The 14820-nt window shown below is 33.1% G+C and overlaps 1 pseudogene; it reads left to right on the top strand.

Annotated features, from left to right (window-relative positions):
- Window positions 1-3012: 3012 nt before the first annotated feature.
- On the top strand, window positions 3013-3941 carry LOC117094179 (annotated as a pseudogene).
- Window positions 3942-14820: the final 10879 nt, after the last annotated feature.

Raw genomic sequence — 14820 nt, 5'->3', positions numbered from 1 at the left:
ATTAGCTCTTTCTTTGAGAAAAAGGCCTCACAGAATTTTTCTGTAGCATTAGATGTCACGATATTTCTTAAACTTGGGAATTAGATGTTTGGTTTCATGTCTTAGCAGCTGTAATCGCAAAGCTATTAAGCAGCTTTTTTACTTGAGCAAATAGCTTATCATCTCTGAACCTGTGTCTTTAATGGACAAATAATGGATTTAGAATAAATAATAATTGAGATCCCTTAAAATGTAAACACTCTCCAGGCTCATTACTTATATATCAAACTTATGTACCTTTTTTTTTTGTGTCAGCAGACCTCTTCAAATATCCATTATATATAGCCCTAGTTTGATTCATGTAAACCACATGATATTAGAACATACCTAATTTCCTGGTCTGTTTTTATTATCCCTGCACTTCGTTCAAATGTCATCCACTAATTTAGTATTTCCTACAGATTTATGAAGTCTTAAAGTGTTTCGCTACAGCTTTCTTTATACATTCAAATTTTATTATAGAAATAAAAATAAATTAAAATATTTCCTAGTCTATCAACTACTTCTACTCCTTTTTGTATTTCTCAGAAAGGATTCTCTGTTTAAAAACAAAACAAACAAACATACAAACAAAAAAAAAATCCACTAAGACATGAATGTCACAATCTATACTTTATTTGCTATACTGAAGTCAAAGATTGCTAAGAGTAACTGACCTTAAACATAATGGGAAGGGAAGCTTTCACAAGGATAAGACCCTGGATATAATCAACATTCACCAAAAACAAATCATGAACTGTAAATTTGCTGACTTATTGTAGTGCAATTGAGTAAAAGCCTCCCCAGAAAATTTAAAATATTTTATTCAACTAATTTTACCAAAAAGCAATTAGGTATTGGCTGCCTTGTTAAGAGAATCAGGAAAGACAATTAGTCTAAGTTAAGGCATTTGAATTTGAGGTACCGTTGTTCTAGAACACACCATACAGAGTCCAGAGCTGGTAAAGGTCCATCAGTTAGAAGTGACATAGAAAAGAACAAGACAGAATAAAAGCTCTATGCCATCAGGACTAGAGATTAGTTTGTTAATTGAGAAATCAAATTATGGCAAGGATTAATAATAAAGAAAATGCTTTAAATATTTCAATTTGTAGCTTTTAAATGCATAAATTTAACTGAAACTCTTTAAAATAAGACCTCGCATTTTCTTTGAGTATAAGCCTGCTGACTGGCATTCTGTTTTTTTAATAAACCACACAAAAAATATCTCCTTGCCTCAGTACTACTGAAAAACGATGTGTACCACAGTAACAAATCTCAAAAGGACACTATTTCTAGAGTGTCTCTGCTTACTAAACCAGCGTAAGAACGTTCACACCTTGAGTTACAAATTTTTACAATAATTCCCTCATTCCTTTACCATCTTGAGGCCTTTTTAAAAATGTAGCATAATAAATATAGTTTTGATATAATTAATTTATAAATTTTAAATTTATATAAATCTCTCAGCAACTCCAATTTTATTATATAAAAATTTAACACTATATTTCTTATGTCCATGTAAAAACATTATTTCATAATGCATCTCAAAATTCAGTATTTTTTATTAACATACAATAACATGTATTAATACCTGACACATATTTATGGGGTACAGATGATTTTTGACACATGATACAATCCAAAATGATCACAACAGTCTATTTATTATATTCATCATCCAATCATTTGTCATTTCTTCATGATGGAAACATTCTAAATATTTTTTTCTAGGTATTTTGAAATATACCATTAATTACTGTTAACTATAGTCATCCTGTAGTACTATCAAAAACTAGAACTTATTCCTTCCATCTAATTGTGTGTTTGTGCTCATTAATCAACCTCTTTTCAGCCGTATGCTTAGCCTTCCCAGCATCTGGCATCTAGCACTCTACTCTCTACTTTTGTGAAATCAACTTTTGTAGCACCCACAGATGAGTGAGAGTTTGTGATATTTGTCTTTCTGTGCCTAGCTTATTTTCTTTAACTAAATGACCTCCAGTTCCATCCATGTACCTGCCGATGACAAGATTTTATTTATTTTTTCTTATGGTAGATAGAATTCCATTGTGTATATATACCATGTTTACTTTATTCATTCTGTTGCTGATGGACAGTTAGATTGATTCCATATCTTGGTTACTGTGAATAGTGCTGCAATAAACAAGTGGGGTACAGCTATCTACTTGATATACTGATTTCTTTTCCTTTGAATAAATACTGTAAAATTAGATTGCTGGATCCTATTGTAGGGTTTTTTTTTTTTTAGTTTCATGAAAAATTGTCACACTGCTTTCCATAATGGCTAAACTAATTTACATTCCCATCAACAATGTGTAATAGTTCCCTTTTCTCCCAGTCCTTTCCAGCATTTATTTTTTATTTCTTTGATAATAGCCATTCTGAGGTTAGATGATATCACATTGCTGGTTGAACTTGCATTTCCGCGATGATTAGTAATGCTGAGCATTTTTTAATATACCTGTTAGACATTTGTTTGTCTTGTATGTCTTATTTTGAGAAAAGTCTACTCGGATTCTTTCCCCACTTTTTAATGTATTTATTCATTCTTTTGCTGTTGAGTTGAGTTTTTTTTTTTTCCCCTGAATGCTGAGTATTAGTCCCCTGTCAGATTAATAGCTTTTTCTCTCAATCTAAAGATTGTTTCTTCACTCTGTTTATTGTTTTCTTTGCTGTCCAGAGCTTTTTAGTTTAATGTAGCCCACTTATCTATTTTTGTAGAGGCATTTTGCCTGTGCTTTTGAAGTCCCAGCCATAAAATCTTTGACTACACAACTGTCCTAAAGCATTTCCCTTGTTTTTGCCTAGAAGTTTTATAATTTTAGGTCTTATGATTCAAACACTTAGTGTTACTGCGATATATCACACTTATTAATTTGCACATGTTGGATATATGTTCATCATCTACTTCTTTCTGCCTGTGGAGGCCACCGAGGAAACATTGTTAAAGTCTCTCTTCCCCTTGCCGTCATGTCTAAATCAGAGTCCCCTAAAGAGCCTGAACATCTGAGGAAGCTCTTCATTGTATGGTTGAGCTTTGAAACAACTGATGAGAGCCTGAAGAGCCATTTTGAGCAATGGGGAATGTTCACGGACTGTGTGGTAATAAGAAGTCCCAAAACCAAGCACTCCAGGGGCTTTGGGTTTGTCACATATGCCACTGCGGAAGAGGTGGGTGCAGCCATGAATGCAAGGCCACACAAGGTGGATGGAAGAGTTGTGGAACCAAAGAGACCTTTCTCAAGAGAAGATTCTCAAAGATGAGGTGCCCACTTAACTGTGTAAAAGATATTTGTTGTTGGCATTAAAGAAGACACTGAAGAATATCACTGAAGATAATATTTTTGAACTGTATAGAAGAATTAAAGGGATTGAAATCATGACTGACCAAGGCAGTGGCAAGAAAAGAGGCTTTGCCCTTATAAACTTTGATGACCATACCATGCTGGGAATGGCCACAACTATGAAGTTAGGAAAGCCCTGTCAAAGCAAGAGATAGTTAGTGCTTCATTCAGCCAAAGAGGTCGAAGTAGTTCTGGAGGCTTTGATGGTGGTCATGGAGTTGGTTTCAGTGGGACTGACAACTTTGGTTATGGAGGAAACTTCAGTGGTCTTGGTGGCTTTGGTGGCAGCTGTGGTGGTGGTGGATATGGTGACAGTGGCGATGCCTCTAAGGGATTTGGTAAGGATGCAAGCAATTTTGGAAGTGGTGGAGGTACAATAATTTTGGCAATTACAACAATAGTTCAAATTTTGAACCCATGAAGAGAGGAAACTTTGGAGGCATAACTTCTGGCCTCTGTGGTGGTGAAGGCCAATCCTTGGACAAACCATGAAACCAAGGTGACTATGGTGGTTCCAGTAGCAGTAGTAGCTATGGCAGTGGCAGAAGATTGTAACTACTGCCAGGAAACAAAGCTTAGCAGGAGTGAAGAGTGAGATAAGTGACAGGGAAGCTACAGGCTACAACAGATTTGTGAACTCAGCTAAACACAGTGGTAGCAGGGACTAGCTGCTACCAATGGGGAAAAAAAAGTTAGACAAATACTCACGTGTATGGGCAAAAAACTCGAGGACTGTTTTTGCAATGAATTGTTTAACAGGCTATTTTAGTTTCTGTTTTGTGGGAAGTATAAAGCATTCCAACAAAATATTTTAATGTAGTTTTTTTTTTTTTTACACTCATGCTGTTGATTGCTAAGTGTAATAGTCTGATCATGATGCTGAATAAATGTGTCTTTTTTTAAATGTGCTGTGTAAAGTTAGTCTACCCTGAAGCCATCTTGGTAAATTTCCCGAACAGTGTGAAGTTAGAATTCCTTCAAAGTAATGCCAAGTTCTATTTGGAACTTATATACAATCTGCTTGGGTGGAGAAGCCATTGTCTTCAGAAACCTTGGTGTAGTTGAATGATAGTTACTGTTATGACCTGAAGGTCACCATTAAAAGGGATTACCCAAGTCACCCAAGCAAAATCATGGAATTATTTGTTGCAAAAATAATTGTGGCCACATCTTATGCAATATATCTTAACTGAATGATGGTACCAGATAAAATTATAGATGAGAATGAAGCTTTCGTATCATCCATTATCATGTGTAATCAATAAATGATTTAGTTCTCTTGAAAATAAAATAAAATAAAATAATTTGCATGTTTTGAATGACGTTTGCATCCCTGGGATAAATTTCACTTGATCATGGTGTGTTATCTTCTTGATATGTTGTTGGATGTGACTTGCCACTATAATGTTGAGGATTGTTTCATTTACATTCATCAGGTTTATTTGCCTGTAGTTTTCTTTTTTGTTGTGACCCTATCTAGTTTTGGTATGAGGGTAGTGCTGGTTCATAGAATGATTTAGTCAGAATTCCCTCCTCTTCTAATTTGTGGAATAATTTGAGAATTGTCGTTAGCTTTTCTTTAGAAGTCTGGTAGAATTCTATGTAGCAGTAAAGCCATCGGGTCCTGGGCATTTCTTTTTTGGAAGACTTTCATTGCTGATTCAATCTCATAGTCATTATTGGCCTGTTCAAGTTTTCTATGCCCTCCTAGTTCAATTTTGGTAGGGTGTATGTGTTCAGGAATTTATCAATTTCCTCCAGGTTTCCAATTTGTTGTCATATGATTGTTCATAGTAAATTCTAATGATCCTTTATATTTCTGTGATATCAGATGATTTTTATCTCTGATTTTATTTTTTCAGGTCTTCTCTCTTTTTTTTCTTGACTAGTGTAGCAAGCAGTTTATCAATTATGTTTATCTTTTGGAAAAAATAATTTTTCATTTCATTGATTATTTATAATTTTTTAGTCTCAATTTTGTCTAGTTGTTTTCGAATCTTTGTTATTTCTGTCCTTCTAATTTGGGGTTTGATTTGTTGCTACTTTTCTAGTTATTTGAGGTGCATCATTAGAATTGTTATTTAAATTCCTCTCCTTTTTGTAAATATTTATTGCTGTGAAGTTTCCTCTTATCCCTGCTTTTGCTGTGTCACATGGGTTTTTGTTTGCTGTATTTCCATTTTTACTTGTTTCAAGTTTCCTTTTACATTTTTTATTATCTTTATTGATGCAAAGGTAATTTAAAATTATGTTCTTTAATTTCCATGTATTTGTTAAATTTTCAAAGTTCCCTTTATTAGTGATTTGTAGTTTTATTTCTTTATGTTTTAAGAAGATATTTGATGTGATTTAAATTTTAAAAATTATTTAAACTTGTTTTGTGGCCTAATGTATGGTCTATCCCAGAGAATGTTTACATGTGCTGATGAGAAGACTATGCATTTCTTTGCTAATTTTCTCTCTAAATAATCTGTCCAATGCTATAACTACAAATAATCAAATATATAATCACATTATGGTGTCTCATATGTCCAAAGCTTTTTAAAAATTATTTTTTATTCTTCTCCCTCCTTCTCTCCTCCTCCTTTCCTCCTCCTCCTCCTTCTCCTCCTCTTCTTCCTCCTCCTTCTTCTTCTTCTTCCTTCTTCTTCTCCTTCATTTTTTTCTCTCACTGTGTTACTTCTAAAACCCGCCTTTAAATTTAAAAATTCTTTTCTCTGAGTGGTTTAGTTTACTGTTTAATCTCTTAAGTATATTGTTATTTTACTTATGAAATTCTCCCATTTCAAGATTTTGGTTTCTTTTTTATGATACCCTTTTTTTGTTGTTGAATTTCTAATTCAAATCTGTTTATCTGTGTTATCTTATATCTCATTGTGTTTCTTTAATCATTATTTTGAATTCTTTGATGGGCATTTTATAGATTTCCTTTTGGGGGGTCTGTTACTGGAGAATTATTGTGTTCTTTGGAAGTGTCATGTTTTCTTGCTTTTTCATGTTTCTGGTGTACATACATTGATATCTAGGCATTGGTGTAGCAGTCACTTCTTTTAATTTTATGAATTGACATATATAGGAAAAAGAATTTTTTCTACAGAAAGATGTAATGTATCCATAGTGTTTGTTGGGTAGAATATTTTGCCTTTATTCTGGTATAGTCTTGGCATAATTTCCCTGGCTGTAATTACCATCAGTAGTTTCTGTGAGTTCTTCAGTAGCTTAAGCTATAGTTATTAGTGGAGTCAGTGGTGAGGTTTTGCTTGAAATGGGACATCAGCTGAATCTATATTTGGCCACAAATTATGATGGCAATGAGCTGGGCATGCTTCTCCTTCAGCCCCTGGGTGGCATACATGATTGCTGCTGATGGCAACTTTGAGCTGGCCAATCCTTATACCTCTAGGCGGTATACCTCTAGGCAGATGCCAGCAGAGGCAGTGGTCTGCCAGGCAGGCCGTGGGATCCAGATGATACACATGGTGTCAACATTGGCAGTAGCAATCCCAAGCCAATACTCATACTCTTAAGTGGTGTACATGGGCTCTAGAAAACTCAATAATTTGGGGAAGATTTTCATGAACTTTCTTTCTATTCCTATGCCTTAGGCAGACATACTGATTCCATTTTCTGGACCTTTAATATTATATAATGCAGTAATATGATATTTCATTAATTTTCTCACATTCCTATTCTCAGCTCTTCTACAAATAGATTAACATATTCTAAGCTATTATCGCCCTCAATGAATCACCATTTCTAGAATATTGTATTAATTTTAAGCCTCCATCATGCCCTTGCTTTCTGAAAAGTAAATTCTTTATTTTCTTCTTGATTCTTGTCTCTCCAATGCTTTCCACTCTACTCTAACTCTTACCTCTCAAATGTAGGGCTAATCTTTTCTTCTTATTTGTACACTGACCATAATTCTATTCACAGCAAATTTTGTCCTATTGATGTTACAGAAGACATAGCTAGAGAGGAGACAAAATGAGAGAAGCACAGAGACAAAATATTTCATTCACTTGGCCCCATCCTCATATTTATTGCATTCATCTCCTTATTCTAGAACATTACAAATAACAGTTAGTAAAAGTTGTTGGAGTGAATAAATGTATCAAAATGTGAGAAAATACAGAGTACAAATATTGTTTTCTGTTAATATGGCTTTGATTTGGCCATGCTTTCTGAAAATAAAGCATTTAAACCACCCTAGATGTCTCAGAAGTCATTGTATTCTTATAGGCACAAAGTAAAAGAATGTCCAATCTTATATTGATTTTTTTTTTCTATTTAGACACAACTCATTTCAAATTTAATGAAGGTATTTCTTTAAAAAGTGATCTCTTACTAAGTAAATATGTTTAATGCATAAAGCATAAAAGCACTAACATCCACATAGAATATAAACATAAAATATTTAGTAATAAGGTTTAGATTTTAAAATTTAAAAGTCACTTGTTAACCGCATCACTCTTTTTCTTCAAATATGTGGCTGTCATTTTTTCTATAACTTCTAGAACTATAAACATTTTTCTATAATTGCAAATGCAAAAAATTAATTGGGAGGAGCTCAGAATATTATAATAGAAATTGACACCAAACTTAAGTGTGAATAACCATGATCCTACATAGAATTAGAAAAAAAATTGGAGCATACATGATTTGTTTAGCATTGTATATATGAGTCTATATGACTGAGTTTGATGGTTGCTGGGAAAATTATAAGGGTTTTGAGGAAAATTGGTAATCCACTCCGGCAAATATTTATTGAATAAGAAGCATGGAATTGAAAACATTTCTGTCTATTTTCTGCATTATTTTCTGCAAATTGGCACATAGTGCAGAAGCAGATATAAATATTTTAGCATTTTTTTTGCCTATTGCTTGGTTACCATAGTTTTTCTTCAATCTAAAACTGTAAAAATGAAAATTTACTATTTATGGGAAGAAATTGATATGAAAGATTTCATTTGAATTTATTCTTTCTAACATATAACTAAGATAAATATTTAATATCTTAATCTTATTTTTATTTTTGTTAGTATTTTATAAAGTTACAGGTTAATGCATTTTAAAGACAGACTTCCAAATATCATATGGTTCTGTAACAATAAATATATTTATCAACTGATGAAAATTTTTAATACTTTAATTTTTTAGATTTGTTATGCAAGTGATATTTTAATTAACTGCACATATATTTAAAATATAATAATTTAATCCAATTTGTTTGGAAGCACTTGATTTATTTATTTATTTTTTGTTTACTTTGAGGAAAGGTATTATATACACCTAGTTTTTAGTAAGGGGAACAAATGGTACCCAAATTAATAATTACAGCTGAGGCTATCCTCAGGTCAAATTGCGAAAGTAGTTTACTTTCACATTCAATGTCTCATTTCAGTCTGATTAACAATAGTCTGCATGACAATTGTCTGCTTTGAAACATGACCTTTCTAAATAAACATTTGTAAGTTTTGTTTGTATAAATTATTCTGAGAATATTTTATCATTATGTTCATATATTTGCAGATGGTATTGTTTGCCTTTTAAATGGGGCTTTTTGTAGATAAAGGCTTTACTTAACGTAAATTGAGAAGCCAGTGGTACAGACGAAGCTTCTCAGGGAATATCAAATTAAAAATATAAATTGTAACACTAATCTAGAGTATATTAACACTTCAATGTGCTCACTCCATGAATGTGATTTTACTTATAATTTCAGAATATATGAGTGTGATTATATGCTGATTATTTACATTAGTATTTGTAGTTACTGAAATTGACTTATGTTCATACCCAGGATTATGCCTCTGTATTGTGTGTTTGTCTGTATGAGACCTAGGAAGGGAAGACTAGAAGAGGGAAGAGACAGAGAGAGATTAGGAAAAATTTTAATTTAGGAAAAATAATACTTGATTATTAATATTTTATAGTATTTTCTACACCTGTACTTAGAAGCTTAAAAAAACAACCATATACGCTTAAATATGCTTAGAATTCTATATTTCAGGCTGAGCTCAGCCATAGTTTTCCTCTGGTGGTTTTCCTTTACACTGCTCACATTGCTGCAGCCTTCCATAGTTTCATTGGAACTGCATAGCTCACTATGGTCTCACTTTAATTGACGTGTCTCACAGGTGAATAATTTATTGATTGTTGGCAAAATACATCCCTTTTATACCATATCTCCTCCCAATAGGAATATCTAGATCTCATAACATGGATCTAAGAGGATGGCAAGGAAGCTGTGAGGTCCTCTGAATTCTTGCTCAGAAGTGACACAACAGCACTTCTGATAGATTTGATTAGTCAAAGCAAGTCACAAAACCAATTTTCAAAGGGCAAGGAAAAAGATACATTACCTCAGTGTGAAGAGCTGTAAAGCATTTGTTCTCATGTTTTACCTAAATATTAAGTATATGTTTTTTTTTTTGTTTATTTGGAAAATTTTCTAGAATTATTGTTTTCACCATAAGCAAATGGATTTTTGGAAAGTGACAAATATTCTTTTAGGGAATATTCATTTGTCATTAAGTACAAAAGCTTCCCTTTAAAAATGTCATATTAAAAAATGTACATTATTGTGATGTTAAAATAAATATTCTTTGATATTCAAATTTTTACTTTCTATCCTTTTAGTTATGAGGAAAGAAGAAAGTCTGGCCAAATAATACTGATATTCACAATCAATTTCTTAATCAGAAAGGTCCTGAATGTTGTCTAAATAAATTTGTGCTTAATTTTAATTATGTTAGTTTAGTTATGCTTTTAATTTTATTGTACAAAAGATAATGAATGACAATTGGATAGTTTAAATCTTCTTTAAAGTTAAAAAGATTGAAAGAGAATTCTCCATAGGAGTGAGCAATAGGGACTAGACTAAAATTTTTGTCTGAAAGTATATCTGGACTATATGATTATTAGAATTATGGATGAAACTTAAAAGACTAAATATAAATATGTTTTCATTATGAACTGGAAGCAATCAAGATTATATATATACACACATATGTCTATATATTTCATGTATAGTATGAAATAATCTATATATTTCATACTATTGACTATTTTGTGCCTATCACATGAAAATTATCTTAGGATACATAAACACACACATACACACTCATGCACACACACATACTATCATTCAGTTGTTTGAGTTTCACTCAATCGAAATTTTCACATTATAGACGTTCTGTGAAAACAAAAATAAAATCTTCAAGAAAATAATTTTTGAGAAAGGAGGAGTAAGGGAAACAAAAACCAAACCTCTGACAAAAGACTGCATTAAAATATTTGTGGATATTGGCTGGCTTTTAACCTCTATACTACTTAGAATATGTAAACTTACAAATTAATTTTTATTATTAATTCATTGTTATGAAAGTACAATATTGTTTACACTACAAAGATTAATTCATGTCTTGCCATGCAGAAATATGAAGGAACGAAATTCTGTTTCGTTTACTTGTAAGATGGTTGTTCCTCAAGTTAAGTAACTTTGGAAATGCATCTGCAGTTAATCTCTTGGTGCAATAAGAAAAGTTATGTTATATTTACTGTATTTAATTACTCACAGGTTTTTTTATGTGTATTTACCTGTGATATCCCTAGTTAAAGATCTTGATGTAAGCAGCAATTGATATCTCTAATTCATCATAAGAGCTACTTTGAAAACATGAATTTTCAGCTATAAAATAATTGTGAAACACATGCCACCTGTGAGGGAAGCCTGGTCTCTCAGCAAACTCACACATACACATAACTGAATATATGTAATATATAATGTAATATATATCTTCTCTGAGACAGAACACTTGCTGTATAGTGGGCGTTAGTGAATAAATAACTAAGCTCTGCTTTTCTCCCTTGATTCCTCTTATTTAACTGATGATTCTTGAATTTTGCTTCCACTTCAAAACTTAATTCTTGAATTGGTGACCTCAAATTTGACTGATTTGCCCTATAAGGGCAGAGTGGATGAACAAGGCTTATTAGCAAAACCCGTTCACACAATTATGTTCTCTCAAGTCATTTACACAGCATTTCATGCTTGATATTTAAAGCACTCAGTATTACACCTAGTAATTGAATCTTTGGTTAAAATAAGGTCTTATGTGTGGGTTAAAAGTTATAATATAGAACCATGAGGGCAGTTCATTGTCCCTATAGTTATATTCCCCATGTACTGTTAAAAACTATACCCCTCTAACATTTTACCATGGTCATATTTTATAAACTACATCAATATTTTTGTTTTATTCACCCAGATTTATTTCTTAATTATGCTAATAACATTAGTCTTGGCCTGGACTATCTATAATTCTGACCCCAGTGCTCTATATGAGTTTCTCCATGGTCACTATAACTATTGATACAGCAATTACATACTGTCAGTGAATTTTTTCATGGCAGTTTATGATTCAGTAACCACAGACACTATGAGAATCACTAAACAAATGTCAGCATAGAAAATTTTTATGAAAAATTGATCATGTAGGGTTTTTAATGACTTTTGTGATTATGGTAGTAATGTATAATTTAAAAATATAAAATATGACAAATATAGAACACAGGCAAAATATGTTTACTATGAATATTTTGGTTTAAGTTACTTATTTTTATCAGTCCTCTATGTTTTAAAAAAAATAGCTAATGTAACTACTACTAATAATAATAGCTACAAGCTAACAAAACCATTTTTATATAAAGCGTTTTTCTCAGATTTTAATACATTCACTTAATTTCCAAATAACACTCTACTTAGGTATTGCTTATTTTGTTTTACAGATAACAAATGACCAGAATATTTAAACACGTTATTACAAGCTACAGAATTATTAAGTATGATAATCCAAATTCAAACCAATATCTCTTTGTCTCCCAAGCCTAGTATCTTAATCACTGTATTATATGAAAATAATGAAATAATTTACAATATACAGTATTCTCAAAATTAATATAAAAGAGTGAAGAAAATTGGAATGGGAAAAAAAAAACAGCAAAGAGAATTGCTCTAGGCAAATAAGGCTTAAACCTGCTGAGGAACTTCTGGAATCATTATGTAAACACTGGGAGACTTAGGACATCAGCTGCTGACCTACAAAGAACAAAGTATATAATATACAACTATTGTGTATATTGACTTTAGATCCCAGTATCTAAACACTTTGTGCTCACTTCCACCAGAATATCTACATGGATGGTCAGCAGAATATTAACCCCACAAAGAGGTCCAAAGTCAGGCTCCTGGTCCTGTGAATAATATACACAGCAAAGGCTAAATACATTTGCAGATAAAATTAAGCTGGCTAATCAACTGAACTGAAATTCGGGGGATTATTGTGGAACATCCAAGTGGGCCCAGTTTAATCACAAGTGTTCTTGCAAGTGGAATAGAAACGTAGTAAACAGAGAGTGTCAGAGTAATGTATTATAAGAAATATTTAACTAGCTATTGCTTATTCCGAAGATGGAAGGGGGCTACAAGCCAAGAAATGCAGACAATCTCTAGAATCTGGAAGAGGCCAAAAAAAAAAAAAAAAAAAGCTCCCCTATGAACCTTCAAAAGATAATGCAGTTCTGCTGAGCCCTTGATTTGAGACAGGTGAAACTCATTTTAGACTTTGACTCTCCAAAGTAGAAAATCATACATTTGTGTTCTTTTAAGCCACCAGATTTGTGTAATTTGATTTTATAGGAAACGAATGCAACACCTTTTTCCCCTAGACCTCCCTCTTTTCCATCATCTAATCTTATTTTCTCCAGATCTTTGACAAGCATCCAAACCATTGGCTAATTCTCAAGAATACATCTAAATCAGACCACGGTTTCCTTCACATCAAAAAGATAATTGTGTGTATTACTAACATTTCTGATCACTGTTATTTTGGGCCACTCGAGTTGAACTGTAGTGAGGCAACAGTTTATTGTCAACTCACAGTATCATATCAGGCAGAATTATCCATAAACCGGGACTGATTTTTCTTTTTCTCTTTTCACCAGAATGTCATAGGAACATTCTCAATGAGTTCATACATTTGGGCTGAAAAACTGTCAGTGCAATGGAAATAGATGGCATGGCATCAGAATCACCTGTTTGTATAATTTTCTTAAGTCCGCTGGACATGCTCAGGCTAAGTTCTGAATTAACCATCGCCATTTACCTCATGGACTGCTCCTGAACTTTTGACCTGATTCATTTGAAAATATCTGCTCATGACAATTAATTTCAGTTATATGGTTACATAATGTGCCATGGTTAACTACTCTTTCTATTTGGGTCAAATAGCCTGCCAACAACATTTTTTCTAATAGTTCCCTGCTGCTCAAGGAACTCGTCATCCACTCCACAGACATTTATATCTAGAATCATGAGATTAGCCTGGGCTGGCAAAACAGCTGTGGAATAACCTTAAACTGCTACAGAGCCCTCTGTTTTATGGGCACCACTCAAAACTGCAACCCTTTTGAGATGAAACCACCTTTGCAAAATTATAACTGATAAATTATAACAGTAAAATAAATCAGACCTAATTGACCCCATCTTCCTTCTAACCTCTAAACTTTCTTTGTTCATTCCTGGGCATAGGCCGAACTAGCCTTGGGAAGGAATTTAGTGTGGTTTAAACTCTGAAACAAAATTGGTTAATAGCCCTTTCCCGAAAGACACCCTTCTTGCCTGGGGACCGGTCTGCCTTTGCAGGACTAACAAATTAACTACAGGATTAGAAATTACAGTTTAGGGGTCATGCAGCCTCTAGCTCCAAGAGTCTGAACCTCCCCAAATTGCTCCTGAGGATAACATCACTATTGTAAAACCTGAGAGCAGGTCTTGAGATATTTTGCAGACCCTGGACTCCATGGATCAACTGATACCATCCAGACCGGTAACCTGGCTCAACCAGTTCTGCCTTCCCACCCAGGAACAGAAAATAGCAAGAAAAATTCACTTCTACCTGCTATGATTTCACCTCCAACCCTATCAGTTAGTACTCCCCACTTCCTAAGCCCATCCCTGTCAAATTATCTTTAAAAAGTCTGATCCCCAAATGCTCAGGGAGACTAATTTGAATAATGATAAAACTCCAGTCTCCACACACCCAGCTCTGCGTGAATTACTCTTTCTCCATTTCAATATCCCTGTCTTGATAAATTGGCTCTTTCTAGGCAGTGGGCAAGGTGAACCCACTGGGTGGTTATAGAGACATCAAATAAATGGTTTAAAATGATATTTATAAGAGTGATATGCTGTATTTCAAATTGTGGTATATGGTACCTCCAAAATTAAAAGAGTTCCATCAACATTCTGCCCTTACCTTAGAGGAGACATTCTGACATAATGTAGATCAATACATTTCTAAAAATTCCATCAATCCATAGACCCTTGAGTCTTTCTCATGTTTTTCTTTCAGATTTTGTGACTCATTTT

Source organism: Trachypithecus francoisi, unplaced genomic scaffold, assembly GCF_009764315.1.
Source record: "Trachypithecus francoisi isolate TF-2019V2 unplaced genomic scaffold, Tfra_2.0 Lachesis_group13, whole genome shotgun sequence".
In the NCBI taxonomy this organism is placed as follows: domain Eukaryota; kingdom Metazoa; phylum Chordata; class Mammalia; order Primates; family Cercopithecidae; genus Trachypithecus; species Trachypithecus francoisi.
This window is presented reverse-complemented; position numbering and strand designations above follow the sequence as displayed.